This window comes from Labrus bergylta, chromosome 20, assembly GCF_963930695.1.
Source record: "Labrus bergylta chromosome 20, fLabBer1.1, whole genome shotgun sequence".
Taxonomy (NCBI): domain Eukaryota; kingdom Metazoa; phylum Chordata; class Actinopteri; order Labriformes; family Labridae; genus Labrus; species Labrus bergylta.
The window spans coordinates 16,880,961-16,893,909 of record NC_089214.1 but is presented as its reverse complement, the minus strand read 5'-3'; the positions used below and the strand labels follow the sequence as shown (position 1 = coordinate 16,893,909).

The 12,949-nt window shown below is 37.8% G+C and overlaps 1 protein-coding gene across 2 annotated transcripts in view; it reads right to left on the bottom strand.

Annotated features, from left to right (window-relative positions):
- The window catches only part of palmdb (palmdelphin b), a 43,460-nt gene extending 34,147 nt beyond the window's left edge, over positions 1–9,313 (bottom strand). For both annotated transcript variants that reach the window (XM_020638560.2, XM_065948983.1), the window contains exon 1: positions 9,178–9,313. The gene's annotated coding sequence lies outside the window, so the exon portion shown is untranslated. The remainder of the gene's footprint in view (positions 1–9,177) is intronic.
- Between the last annotated feature and the right edge of the window lie 3,636 nt (positions 9,314–12,949).

Below are 12,949 nucleotides of genomic sequence, written 5' to 3'. Positions count from 1 at the left end.
ACTGTGAGGAATGTAACATGGATATGTTAGGGCTCTGTGTTGTAATGCATGACAGTAAACCAGAGAAGTACTCAAGGTTAAGAGACACCTGACCCTTAGCATAAAGCAGAAAGCAAGCTCTCACAGTGCAGTGTTGGAAAGGAGAGCATGTGTTGACATCCATAGCCACGTGAGGGAGGATGCAGCAAGACAAACAGTCTGTAATAAGGTGCTGTGGGAGAGGTAGCAGGAAGAGAGTCAAATTAAACCACTGTACAAAGCAAGAGACAGAACAGAAAGGGAGCGGGAAGGTGGGAGGCTACAGACAAAAGAACACTACATTGTACAATGCAAGACGCAAGAAAATAAGAAGGTAAAATAAGAAGAAAATGTTTCATTCAAATTGTTAATCAAGTTCAGAGAATAGAATGTACCATGCCACTGATACATTTTTATTTTAGATTGAAGACCTTTCTCTGTGTCCAATCTCCTACATTTCTTCAGATCACATATTAACAAGTTTAAATAAGTCTCAGCGGTGCCAAAAACGTGTCTGTCCTCTGGAAGGGCTTACAGAAGTTGGCTCGGGCTAAGGGTTCGAGGGTTAGAATCCCCAGTTCCTGCAGCAACATGTCCGATGTGTCCTTGGGCAAGAAACTTAACCCCAGGTTGCTCCCTCTGCTTCGTCAGCTGCGTATGCATGGGATTAGTAACTTCTGATGGTCTCACAATATAGCAACCTCTGCCATCAGTGTGTGAATGGGATGGTGTGATATGCGATGTAAAAGCGCTTTGAGTAGTTAGAAGACTAGAAAAGTACTATAAACTCAAGTCCATTTAAGATTTCCCCGATCTTTGGATCAATAAGTTATACATTACCGTATTTAATATTCTTGACAATGGGATTTACACAAGTTCAATTATTCATGAGTAGGACTTCTGCTTTCACACATCAGTTGTTTATACAAGTTTTTTAAGATGTAATTTAATGAGTTATAAATATACACATATAGGGGATGTCTTTTAACAGTCCTGTTGCCAAACAAGCAGCTACAATAGATCTATCAGGACTGACCATGTGAAAAAAGTACACACATATACTTTCAAGGCTGTTCAAATAATAGGCCAGAGGACCCCTTTGACCAAACGGTCATTTGAAGGCATTGACCCCAGTAGGACGTTAGGGACTTTGAAACAAACAATAACACAATCTTGACATTAATTTTTATGTGGGGTTTAGACTAAACACCACAGGATCAAGCCTTTCAGATAATATTTAAACGAACTATTGTTAATCTCAATATCTTTGGCCATGCCAATTAAACTCCTGTCAAGGCACTTGTGTTCCAAAAACCACATGTATTTATATGTTTTGACAACCAAAGATGGTATGTTTGGGGAAAAATTGCCCAAGTATGAGGGCGAAAACCTTGCCACTTTGTCATGGATGTGTTCTACCATAAGCCTATATCAAGAAGGGCGCATGTCCATAGGCCAGTACAGGCACTGAAGATTAAGAAAAGTTTGGTACTTTAGCAAGACAATGATCCAAAATGTATCTCACAACAAACCATGAACGACCTTCAGGAATATCTTGAACTGTTAAAGCTGCATCAGGAGAAGTTACAAAGTACTACCTACCCTTTTGTTTTATAATATTTTCAAACTGTATGATGGAAAATTCAAATCTTGCTGTATTATGTTTAACCATTTACCATTTAATGGTGAAGTTTTTTTCCCAGTTGAATATTCATTGTAATACTGTAGGTGTATGTGCCTACTTTTATCTTGTTCACCAATGTTTATATGAAAATGCACTCCAGAGAGCAGATATCAACAGATATCTCTTGGAGGTATATTAAAAGCATAAACAGCATCACAGAGTAGATGACAAGCAGCAGATTATAGGCACTCAATGTGTTTGTAAAGAACCAGTTTCACATTGCTATGCTGTCTGTTAAAAAAAGACAAAAATGTAACATTCAGCTTGGGTTCATAGTCCCCATCAGTGTAAAAAAATAAATGAATACAGTTATATATGACTGGAAATTACAGATGGACTTTTTATGTATGATTTATATAGACTGGAAACTTCATATTACTATATTTATGTCTGTCCTCTACAATCTTAACATCATCCCTCCTTTCCGTCCATACTGTAATCTATTTAAACAATGCCATCCTGAGTAATTTCACTATCCCTCTGCAGATCAACCACACAAAACTCCACTTTTATGTATTCTGCTATAAAAAGACATCACTTATAAGACCGCATTGCCTAAATACTTGATCAGCAGAGTATAGTGACAAGCTGCTGGGTATACATACTGTAGAAAGGAACGTGATCCTCAGTAATAATTAGTGAGGACATGTTTATTTATGTGTGCTAGTGTTCTCACAGATTGTGTCACCTAAGCTGGGTAAATGTCATCCACTCGTGTTCATCGCATCTTGCTGCCTCAAATATATCGGAGGGGATACGTGGGTTCACAAAGTAGGACATGGAAGAGTTCATACTGTCTTCATCAAAGTGCAATGTGTGGCATTTTCAACATCTCCTTGTTGAACTAATTGGAATGCATGAAGCTGTGGAGGAAAAATGGGAGCCTGTGTCATAAAGCACGGATATAGTTGACCTGGATGAACTCACATAGAATGTATATTTGATAATACAAGATATGGTAGACATTGTTCTTGAGAGATTTTTCATCAGCACATGACCACACTGAAGGTCAGATGAGAACAAACTGTAATCTAACACAAACCTGGATCTGAATGTCATCTCTTTTCTAAAGTAAAGATACAGATGATTTCTTTTTTTTTTTTTTACTGTTTACACCACTATACTCCTGTCCCTTCTTGAAGTCATCATTTGTCCACAAGTTTGACAAATTAAGGCTATAAATGAAATACTCTTAACATTTCTTGCTGTCACAATTATCATAGGGATAGAACAGGATATGGTCAGAAAGGCATGTGCTCAATTGTAAAGTATAATAAATACACATCAATAAAGTATATCTTTTACTCGCAATACCTATATAGAGGTGGTTTTTGGTTGTTTAATAGGTTCGGCTCTTAGAAAACAATCTTATTTATTTTACAAATGGGTGCTTAGTTGACATACAGGAGCAAAATATTCAGAAACGAGAGGGAGATCGCATAAAAATGAAAGTTACCGGTCACCTTACATTGTTTAATCATCAACACAGCGTAGCTACAGCCCTAGTGATTTATGAATACACTTTTTAAACACATGGTTAGCAGGGACCCAAGAAAGAGCTAACAGATTTACAAGTGAATTAATTCACTAAATAACAGAAATTCAGAATAAAAAGAATTGTATGAAAACGCAGGAAGTCTATTTATAGGAAAAAAAACAGAACAGGCTTTAGGATAGAAGTAGATCATTTGTAACTTTAACTAGTGCAGTATCAGTGCTACGGTGGACTCTAAATCCTGACTGAAAATCCTCAAATTAACTGTGGTCATGTAGAAAGTTGCATAACTGACTAGCTACCACTTTCTCCAGGACCTTTGACATAAAAGGAAGGTTAGATATAGGTCTATAGTTAGCTAAGGTTACTGAATCAAGAGTAGGCTAAAAGGAGGTTTAATTATAGCTACTTTAAATGACTGTGGTACAGTCAAGACATATGAATCATATCTAATATAGAACTGCTACCTAAGTGAAAGACTTCCTTAAACAGCTGACTGAAAATCCTTGAAAAAAGTCACATAACTGATCAGCCACCACTTTAATCAGGATCTATGAGATAAAAGGGAGGTAAGATATACTGTAGGTCTATACTTTGCTTACGATAATACTTATACTTCAGGTTCTAGAATCAAGAGTATGCATATGAATTAAAGCTACTTTAAATGACTATGTTACATAGCCTGTCAGTAAAGACATATTGATAGAGCCGGTAGCTAGAACTAGGAAAAGAGACAACATTACTCCTGTATTGGCTTCTCACTATAAAATCTAGTATATAATTTAAAATCCTTCTTCTCACTTACAAAGCTCTTATTGGCCAGACACCATCTTACAGTGCCCTATTACCCTTTGAGAACATTATGCTCCCAGAATGTCGGCCTGCTGGTGGTACTTACAGTCTCTAAATGTACTATGGGAGGTAAAACCTTCAGTTATCAGGGCCCTCTCCTCTGGAATCCTCTACCAGTCAGGGTCAGGGAGGCAGACACACTCTGGCTTAAAAATGTCATTTTTGATAAAGCTTATAGTTAAGGCTGGCGCAGATATGTGCCATAGGCTTAAGACTGCCGGTGGAGCTTGCACCTTCAGCTCCAGTTATCCCTTAAAAATGACACAAATGAGCATTTTCTCACCTATTACAACTACCAGCAGAATCATTTGTACATTGCTTACCAAAGTTAAGTTAAATGCAAGCTGCAACCTTTCAGTGTTGAAAAATTAAGCCAATACGGAAGTGCAAAATCCTGCAATTTGTGGAGTGTCCTCTTGAGGCTGGCTGCAGAAGCATCGGAAGTCACACACCCATTCAAAAAAACAGTTTTTACAGCAGAAATTGAAATATTTACAGTATGGTTTAAAAAAAACGAAATTGGTCTAATTAGCTCATGCATACCATTGGCACACACTGTACGAGGGGTGAATTTTTGATAACTCATCTGTTTTGATTTTTATGAAGGACAAGCATTTTTCAAAATAAGGCGTTGAGGTGACCTGATTTGTCAGGAGGCTGTGGGCCCGCCTCAGCTCTAGCTCTTAGCCTGTCGTTAGGTTGACTGAAAGTTAGAGTGAAACAGCATTTCCAGCATGACGACTGCCATCGATGGGCTTCCAAAGCCCCCTACAGTAAGCTGATGTCACTCAGGCTTTGCCCATTAATATTTGCAGTCCATGGTTACATTTTAAATGTCCATCACAACTTTTTTTTAATACTATTGTATAATGATATGCCAATGCTTAGGTGTGTAAGGTGTAAACACAAATCTACTTTGTTAAAAAGATTTAATTAGATCACATTTTTTAAAAGATCGGAAGATAACAATGACAGTTGGTATAGGGTCACAGAGGGGGCTTGAACCAAGGGCACCCCTGGAGGTTGCCAGCCCATGGCAGAGGTGTCATAGCAATAGATAACCATTGACAGCAAAAAGCAATCTAAAGTAATCAGTTAACTTAAGATCATGATTTTCGATTGTGGAAGGAGAATATCCAGAGAAGACCCACACGGGAACATGCAAAAACCCCCTGAAATAGGTTTACTTATTCAAGTATTACGTCTATAATTGGGTCCATAGACATGTTGTTCAAGGGTCAATTAAAGGACTTTAATGTTGAGCACACATGAAAGCAGAATCAATGCAAATGTCCTTGACAGTCCAAAGATTTGATATCTGAGAGGGGAGGGATAACATGAATACCAGTCATGTTAGAACAAGTGTGTCGTAAATGCTCCATACTGTAAGCCAGTAAGTGCTTATGTTTTTACACATTCATGCTCAGCCCCATCACACACCCACCCACATACCGACTATAAGCGGCCTTTCACCCACACATGCCTAACACAGATACAGCACTATAATGTCACCACAGGGAAGATGGTTGTCAGAGTACACTGAGAAAATATAGGGAATTAGGTGGTTTACTAATTTAGAATACAAACTTAGTTATAATAATCATTGCTATGATATTAGATTAAGGTTTATTGTTTGTAAAAATGAACAACAGACTGAATTAGGAGTCACAGTTTCAATTTGAAAAAAACATCAAGTTTTTGTTCCTGACATACAGGCATGAACCTTGAAGAAAGAACTGTTAAAAGTTAAGTTAGCAAAAAAACAATTTTTCATGTTTGCAACATATTCTACGGGTAAAGAACCAAAATACTACAATTTGGGACAATCTAAAATGTCCAATCTAATCTAATATTCCAATCTGGTCTTCTTTGATTGTTTTTTTTTTTAAACTAAAAAATCATGTAAGAACTTGTCATATATGTCACTGTGCATGGAGATCTGTAGAGACCCAGTTTGTAAATTAGTCATGACATTTACATAATCATGTTAATGAATACATTTTTACTTGTTTTAAAGAAAATTTCATTTTAAGATAATAGAAATATACAGTAGATATGACATGTTTATGTATTCTATTATGGCTAAAGTGAGTGTTTGCACTCATCTCCAATTTCTTTAAAAAAATATTTTGAACAAGCGAATGAGCGTTATCATTGTAATGGTTGGCATTTTCTGCAGTAGATATTACAAGTAATGTGATTTATGTGTATGTACTGTCCATTTTGGGCAGAATAGTGCACAGAAACTGGTCATTTCTTAAGCATGTGCTGGGAAAAACTAAGTTTGAGGACTAAAAAGAGAACTTGAGTGACAAAGGAGTGAAGGAAGGAGAAGCGCTCCTGAATGTCATGCTGTCACTTAGCTTGCCCACCTGTTGACACTATGGAGGCCTTATCCCGCACTGCTGAAAATAGAGAAGGTGCCTGACTCACAACTGGACCAACTGTGTGCATGAGTCTGCATGTGTGCTTGCAGCAGGTGATCATTGGTCCTGAAAGAGAGCTGATTGTGCAAGAAAAAACCCTAAACACCTGTCAATCACGTTTGATAAATGTGGCCACCTTGAATAGATTATGTAAGCTGTAAAATGAAGTCAGGCATAAATAGGCACAATTTAAATGTGTGTGGAGCTATGCTCTTTGCAAAAGCTTAGTGGTAAGGGCTTGGACGAAAGAGCATGTCTAGTTAACATTTGCCAGTAAGCCTTTGGAAATCCAATGGTAAAATTTGAGGAATTGAGAACACTTGGGGAAAAGAACGAGTAATTAATGCCTTCGGCAAATGCTAATATAAGACAAAACTAAAGGAGCCAGCTTGAGTCTGTTGGTGCCACCACACCACTTGTATTTAATGTAATTACAGTGCTCTCATCAGCCAAGTGGATTGTCACTGGCATGCACAAATCATTTGAGCAGTTTCCAAAAGCTTCAAAGGACTTTCCCTTTCCACCCCTGCCTTTGAAAAGCTACCTCTCACGACTTCCAAACAAAGAAGGAGCTGAGGTTATTGCTCAGGTGAGTGTTTGAGTATTCAGCCTGTGAGCAGCCACACTGACAGTGGCTTTGACAATACTACCAATAAAAGAAATTAATGTCTAAAAGCATGCATAGTCAAATTGTGTAATCTAAAGTCCATACATAGTCCAAATAGTGTACAGGTATCTGTTTCACACAGGTGAATGCATGCGATTACTGGGAGTGCATGGAATATTGTTAACGTGTCAACCATGAGGATGTCATGTCATCTGGATGATCCACACCTTTAGTTTCAGTGCTTTTCATGTTATATTTACTAGTAGTTCAATGAAAAAAATACTCTTGACCAGGACTCCTTGAACATATTATTTTTTCTATAGCGTTTGGTTAAAATTCCTTCAGGTCTATTTTCCAGTTCTTAGTCCATAATCCATGCCCCACTCGAGTCCCAGTGACGTGACCCCAAAAACCCACTGTCTGTCTGGCTATTCAGCCAAGGCCCTTTTGACTTCTAATCCTTGCTCCTCCTTCCTAATCTGATCTCCAATGGATTAACAGCACACTGGCTAACAGTAGATACAGAGGCTAAAGCATGGTTTGCTATACACAAGTTTATTAAGGTGATATACAAGAGCCATCCTCGGGAAAGCAACAATTAAAGCATTACCACCACCTACTTGTCTCTCCAAGCCAACCAATCTTAGTGCATTGATTTCAAAGTCATCTATTAGTTCACTCCACGAGTCTTCATGGACATTTTTGAAGTGCATTTCTTTTTTTAACTTGAATTTATATTTATTTGAATGTTTCTTTAGGAAGTTCTTTAGGGACTTTTACAACCATTGACATATCTCCTAATTGTGTTGGTATGGCCTCTGTTATTTTATTTGTTTCCAAAAACAGTTGCCTACTTACCAATTCATTAGACACAGAGTGACATTGATCTTATGCTGGGGTTATGTTAAAGATGAAAGTTAAATATTGAATTAACCTCCAGCCCAGGTTTGGGCTCTAACCACACATGAGAGAAAGTAATAGCCTCCCAGTTAACCTTTGCCTCTGCTAGCCTGCCTTTGTCCAAAGTTAGCATAGGGAGTGAAACCATGAAGTGTATGTTTTACATCACACATTGTACAAATGAACCAAGCAGACAGGAAGTGTCCTTTTGTGATTAAAGAGATTTTCAAGAATTAGACTACCACTGTTTTCAATGTGATGCTAAACTAAGATAAGGCACTTGCACTTGTCTGAATACGCTGACAAAAAATTCAATTATTTTAACATCTCACTCAAACAGGAAGCGAACAAGCATATTTCCCAAAATATTAAGCAACGCCCTTTACATGAGGGGAGTTCTGTATTATTATAACACATCTCCCAAGAAAATATGGATCCCTTTCAATTAAAGATTACTTCACTGGAGCAATTTAAGCTTGATCATCTTTCTGTGATGATTAGGAAATAAACAAGCAACAAAAATGAATACAAAAGTATGATATACCAGGTCTGGGCATAAGTGTGAAAATGAGTTCTCTGCTTCATTAGCATCTTCCCTCCTCTGCTCTGACACATGTGCCGAGTGCAGCTCTGACTGGGTTGAGTGGGAGTGAAAGGGCGAAGAGTGCTGGAAGAGTGCTGGTTTTCTGCTGGCAGCCCGTAACCCATACAGCATGTATGTGGGAGTGCATCTGTGTCTGTATACTGCAGATCTTCAGTTTTTATGGAAGTTATTACCATTTTTATGTTTTAAACGTTATTTCTAAATAAAATATGAAGAGTGGCCATTTAATGACTTTCTAGGCTTCTCAGGTGCTATTCATGTGTGTACTTGTGCGTGTGTCTATGTGTGAGTAAAAGTGCTTGTTAGTTAAAGCCAGACCCCTACTGGGAGCCTATAAGCAGCCGACAGCTTAAAAGCATTAAAAGATTATAGTATCAAAAGACTCTTGAGTCTAATTTTAGCTCATTTAACAACAAGTTACTTCTTGGTAGCTGATCTACGATAGAAACTATCACTACAGAAAATGATGTGGATCAATCATTCTGATCTATCGAGAATATCCTTTGAAAGTGCGCCGCTTCAAATAGATGCTCCACATTAATGTGACAGAGGGAAAGGCAAACAGCAACAGTAATACAGAGGTCTACTCACCAAGTGTGTGTGTCCTCAAGCAGCTGATAGCAGAGCGTGTAGGGAAGGTAGAGCTCACTGTTGCGGCGTATCCAACATTACTGAGCCTGAGGTTTAGTTGGGAGGCTGTGTAGGCTGAGAGAGATTCAGACTGACTGGGAAGACTCCCTCCCTCCCTCCCTCTCTCTCTCTCTCTCTTCTTTTTCTCTCTCTGTCTTTAGCTTGGTCACAGAGCCTTACCCATGTGCCTGAAATACTTCTGTCAAACAATTGTTCAACCAGTATGCACCCGTGCAGGCACGCAGACACTTACACATGCACATGCTGGAGAAATATCTGCTGAATACAATACAAGTTCAAGCCAAGCAATAGCTTTTACAGCATACAATATGTTGTGAATTATAGCATTGAAAGTCAACAGACAGGGATATTCAAAGTTAGAAACTCATACTGTATGTTGGAGAAATTCTGCTGTGAAAAGATGTGTCCGAGATCATTCCCTGACGCAGTACAAAATAAACACACTTCTACTTCTGAAAGAGCACTGTATAAAGGGTATAATTCAACAATTTTGTTCAAATATCAACCAACTTTTTCTCAGAATCACATTCCCCTTATATAGTGCCGTTTCAAACTATACAGACAAGACACTAATTTGACGGATAAAGTAAAATATATTGCCAGGAAACAAGAAGTGTGTTGAAAATATCAAACTCATTGGATGTCATTAGAAAGCTATCACTAACAACATTGGCCCACTGAAAATTATTTACTTATTAATTAAAAGGTATTATGGCCTCAAAAGAGAGAGAATTTGGACTCAAACTTGTTGTCTAATTCTACTTGTACAGCTAAACAATCACAGCTAATATTAGCTTGAATTTAATTAGTTTACCCCCAGAACTGCACTTTGAATGGTTAAGGAAACTACTCAGCCTAACACTAGCAAATCAACACATCCCGAATAACTTTATGTCCAAAAAACTAATGTTAGCTGATGCATCATACAAAGACAATGTCAAATTTAACACTACTAAATGAACATCTGCTGTGAGTAACCCCTTTAGTTCAAGCTCTAAAATGAGATTGACACACAAAAAACTGCTCTTTATGAAGCTTTTATTTTGCCTTACTTATTGCCGCATCTCCTTATTTCCTGGTGTCAAATAAAACATGCTTTTATTTTGAAAAACTGCAAAGGAGATTTACGCTACATCATAAAATTACAGGACTGAATGAAAACGGTAAAAATTAAAAAAAAAAAGACCAAGAGGTAAAGCCATTTGATATCTTAAACTTTTATGAACCTTACATTGTTTTGGGAAGTGGATTAATCTTAGAAACATCAGTTTTAGTGACTGACCATCTTTCAGAAGGATGCTACATCCGTTTGTTACCTCTGAGCTTTGATTCAGCCGGTGATGAGAGACAGGATTATTTTATGAATGCCCGTTTCTTTACTGTACTTCAGCCGTTAATTCTCTGACCTGGCAATGTGAAAGCGTGGGTGTCGAAACACCCACAACAACCACTGGTGGCCAAGTGCCTAACTGCGGCGCACTATGCACGTGTTCCTCCTGCCCACAACCACTGAACTATCCCTTTGAGTGCGGACGTGTTTATGAAGGCCACACAGGCTCTTAAAGTGTATTCTCACTGCAAGGCTCACTGCACCAAAGCCTTACCACCAGTGAGCAACTGGTTCTCTAAGTTTGCTTCTAATGGGCTCTATGTATAGCATTTTTTTTTTTTTTTTTTTTTATGTTTCTAGCTTGTTGTAATGTTTGAAGAGAATGATACAAAAATACTGACTGGTATCAGTATCTCAACATTTTATGTTTAAGAGTAGAGAAAGAATGAAAGGTTGGTCTTAATGCAGGGAGAAATCTCTATATCTGAATATTTAAAAACACTAATGGAAGAAGTGTGTGTTAAACTGTTAATGGCAATGTCAGTCTGACATGCATTTAGTGAACCTCTTCATAAATTAGCTTCAGATAGTTTGAGCTGTGACATGAGGAAAGGCATATATTTGTCTGTCTGCATGTCATTCTTTGTGACTCAACTCATTCTGGTCCAACAATACAGTCAAACACCCCTTTTTTTTATTAATTCAAGTCACACTCACTATGAGCTATTAGGTTGTCATGAATGCAGATGTAAAAGCCATCAGTCCTTCTGATACAACTTCTTTGTTAGAAAATGGTGCTTAATTTCCATGTTCCTTTTGAAAATACTGCTAAAAGCTCTAATTTGAGAGGTTGCTGTTGCCATAGCAACATTACCCACTTCAAATGGAGACGGAGACGTAAATGGAGACGGTACAGAGATGAGGAATGCCTACCAAAGATTTGCTTTTCAGACAGCAGGCTACGTCTTCATCATGGCAGAATGACAGTATACGTTTAATCTTCGGCTACAGCCCAGCACAGATTTTTTCCTTCTCTGATGCCGGTTGGGTACAGGTTACACTTTCTATACTAGTGTCAATGCACTGCTTTGTCAGATATTTGATATAAAGTCTTTTACCTGGTGCAAGTTGCTCTTCAGAATGCTGTGACAAACTTGACATACTGTCTCCAGTATTGCTAAATCTGTTTAATGAATCCTTAATGAAAATTAGGCCACAAGGTGACAAATCGGCTACAAATATATTGTATGCATTAAGCTTTAATATCCATCTCATTTGGCTAGTGGTGGACAAAGTATTATTATTACATGAGTTAAAGTGCTGAAGTAATAGATAATACAAATACTTACTTGTTTTTTCACACTGCACGATTGCAGTCCAGAATACATGGGTGTTCACTCTGCTACTTTATGTTTATTTATTCATTCTGCTATTTTATCTTTAGTTAGAAAAAACATTATTTGCATTTCTCAAACTCACATGCTGCAGATTTACAGATTTGCGACTCCAATATAATAGGAAAAATAATTGGAACAACCAGAAGTACCTGATGAGCAGGGGAAATATAAACCAGGCTTTACACAGTAAGAAAAGATATGATTGGTTGTACAATTTATCTTGATCTACTGTATGTCTTACTTTTGAACATATGAGCAAGTTGCCTTTAAAAAAAAAGTAGGCTGTCCCTTATTTATGCTCTGTTGTCCGACTCGGCTTTGCTTTTATATGCAGAATAGCTGATGTGCCCATGGTATTATTGCATCAGTGTCAGAGAATATTTTAAGCAGGGAATGTACGCTTATCATTTCAAGGACTTGTGTTTTATATCAGCTTAAAATATTGATATTGATAGCGTTCAGTTCTCGAGAGAATTACCGAAATCAAGACCATCAAAGCAGCAGGGATGTCGAGTGATGTAATCCTTCCCTCACCCGTTCATAGCACAGTCTTTTTCATCATGTCATTATTTTCCCTCATTTTCATCCCTAACACACCAGTACTACGCTCGTCTCACTACCGGGTTTCCATGGCAACAACTGAAGTGGTGTGTTTTAGCTCCAGTCTAAAGATAGAGCCTTTTTTAAACACAGCAGTTGGGCAGCACAACCGCAGTTTGGATTTTCAACAAAGACCGAGGGAATGTGGCAACAGAAAAGAAAGGATGACACTGAAAAATTGAGCAGCTCAAAGGAACAAAATATAAACATATTTATTTGCTCTCATATCAGCACTCCTTTGGCACTGTTGTGGTCTCAAACAAATCCTATATTAAATATTTAGCTCTTTAGCAGAGAAATGTTTTGTTACCATGCTTCATTAGAGATCTTAGCCTCTATCCTAATGGTTTTTTCACACTAAAACAAAAGTCCTTTAAGACATGAG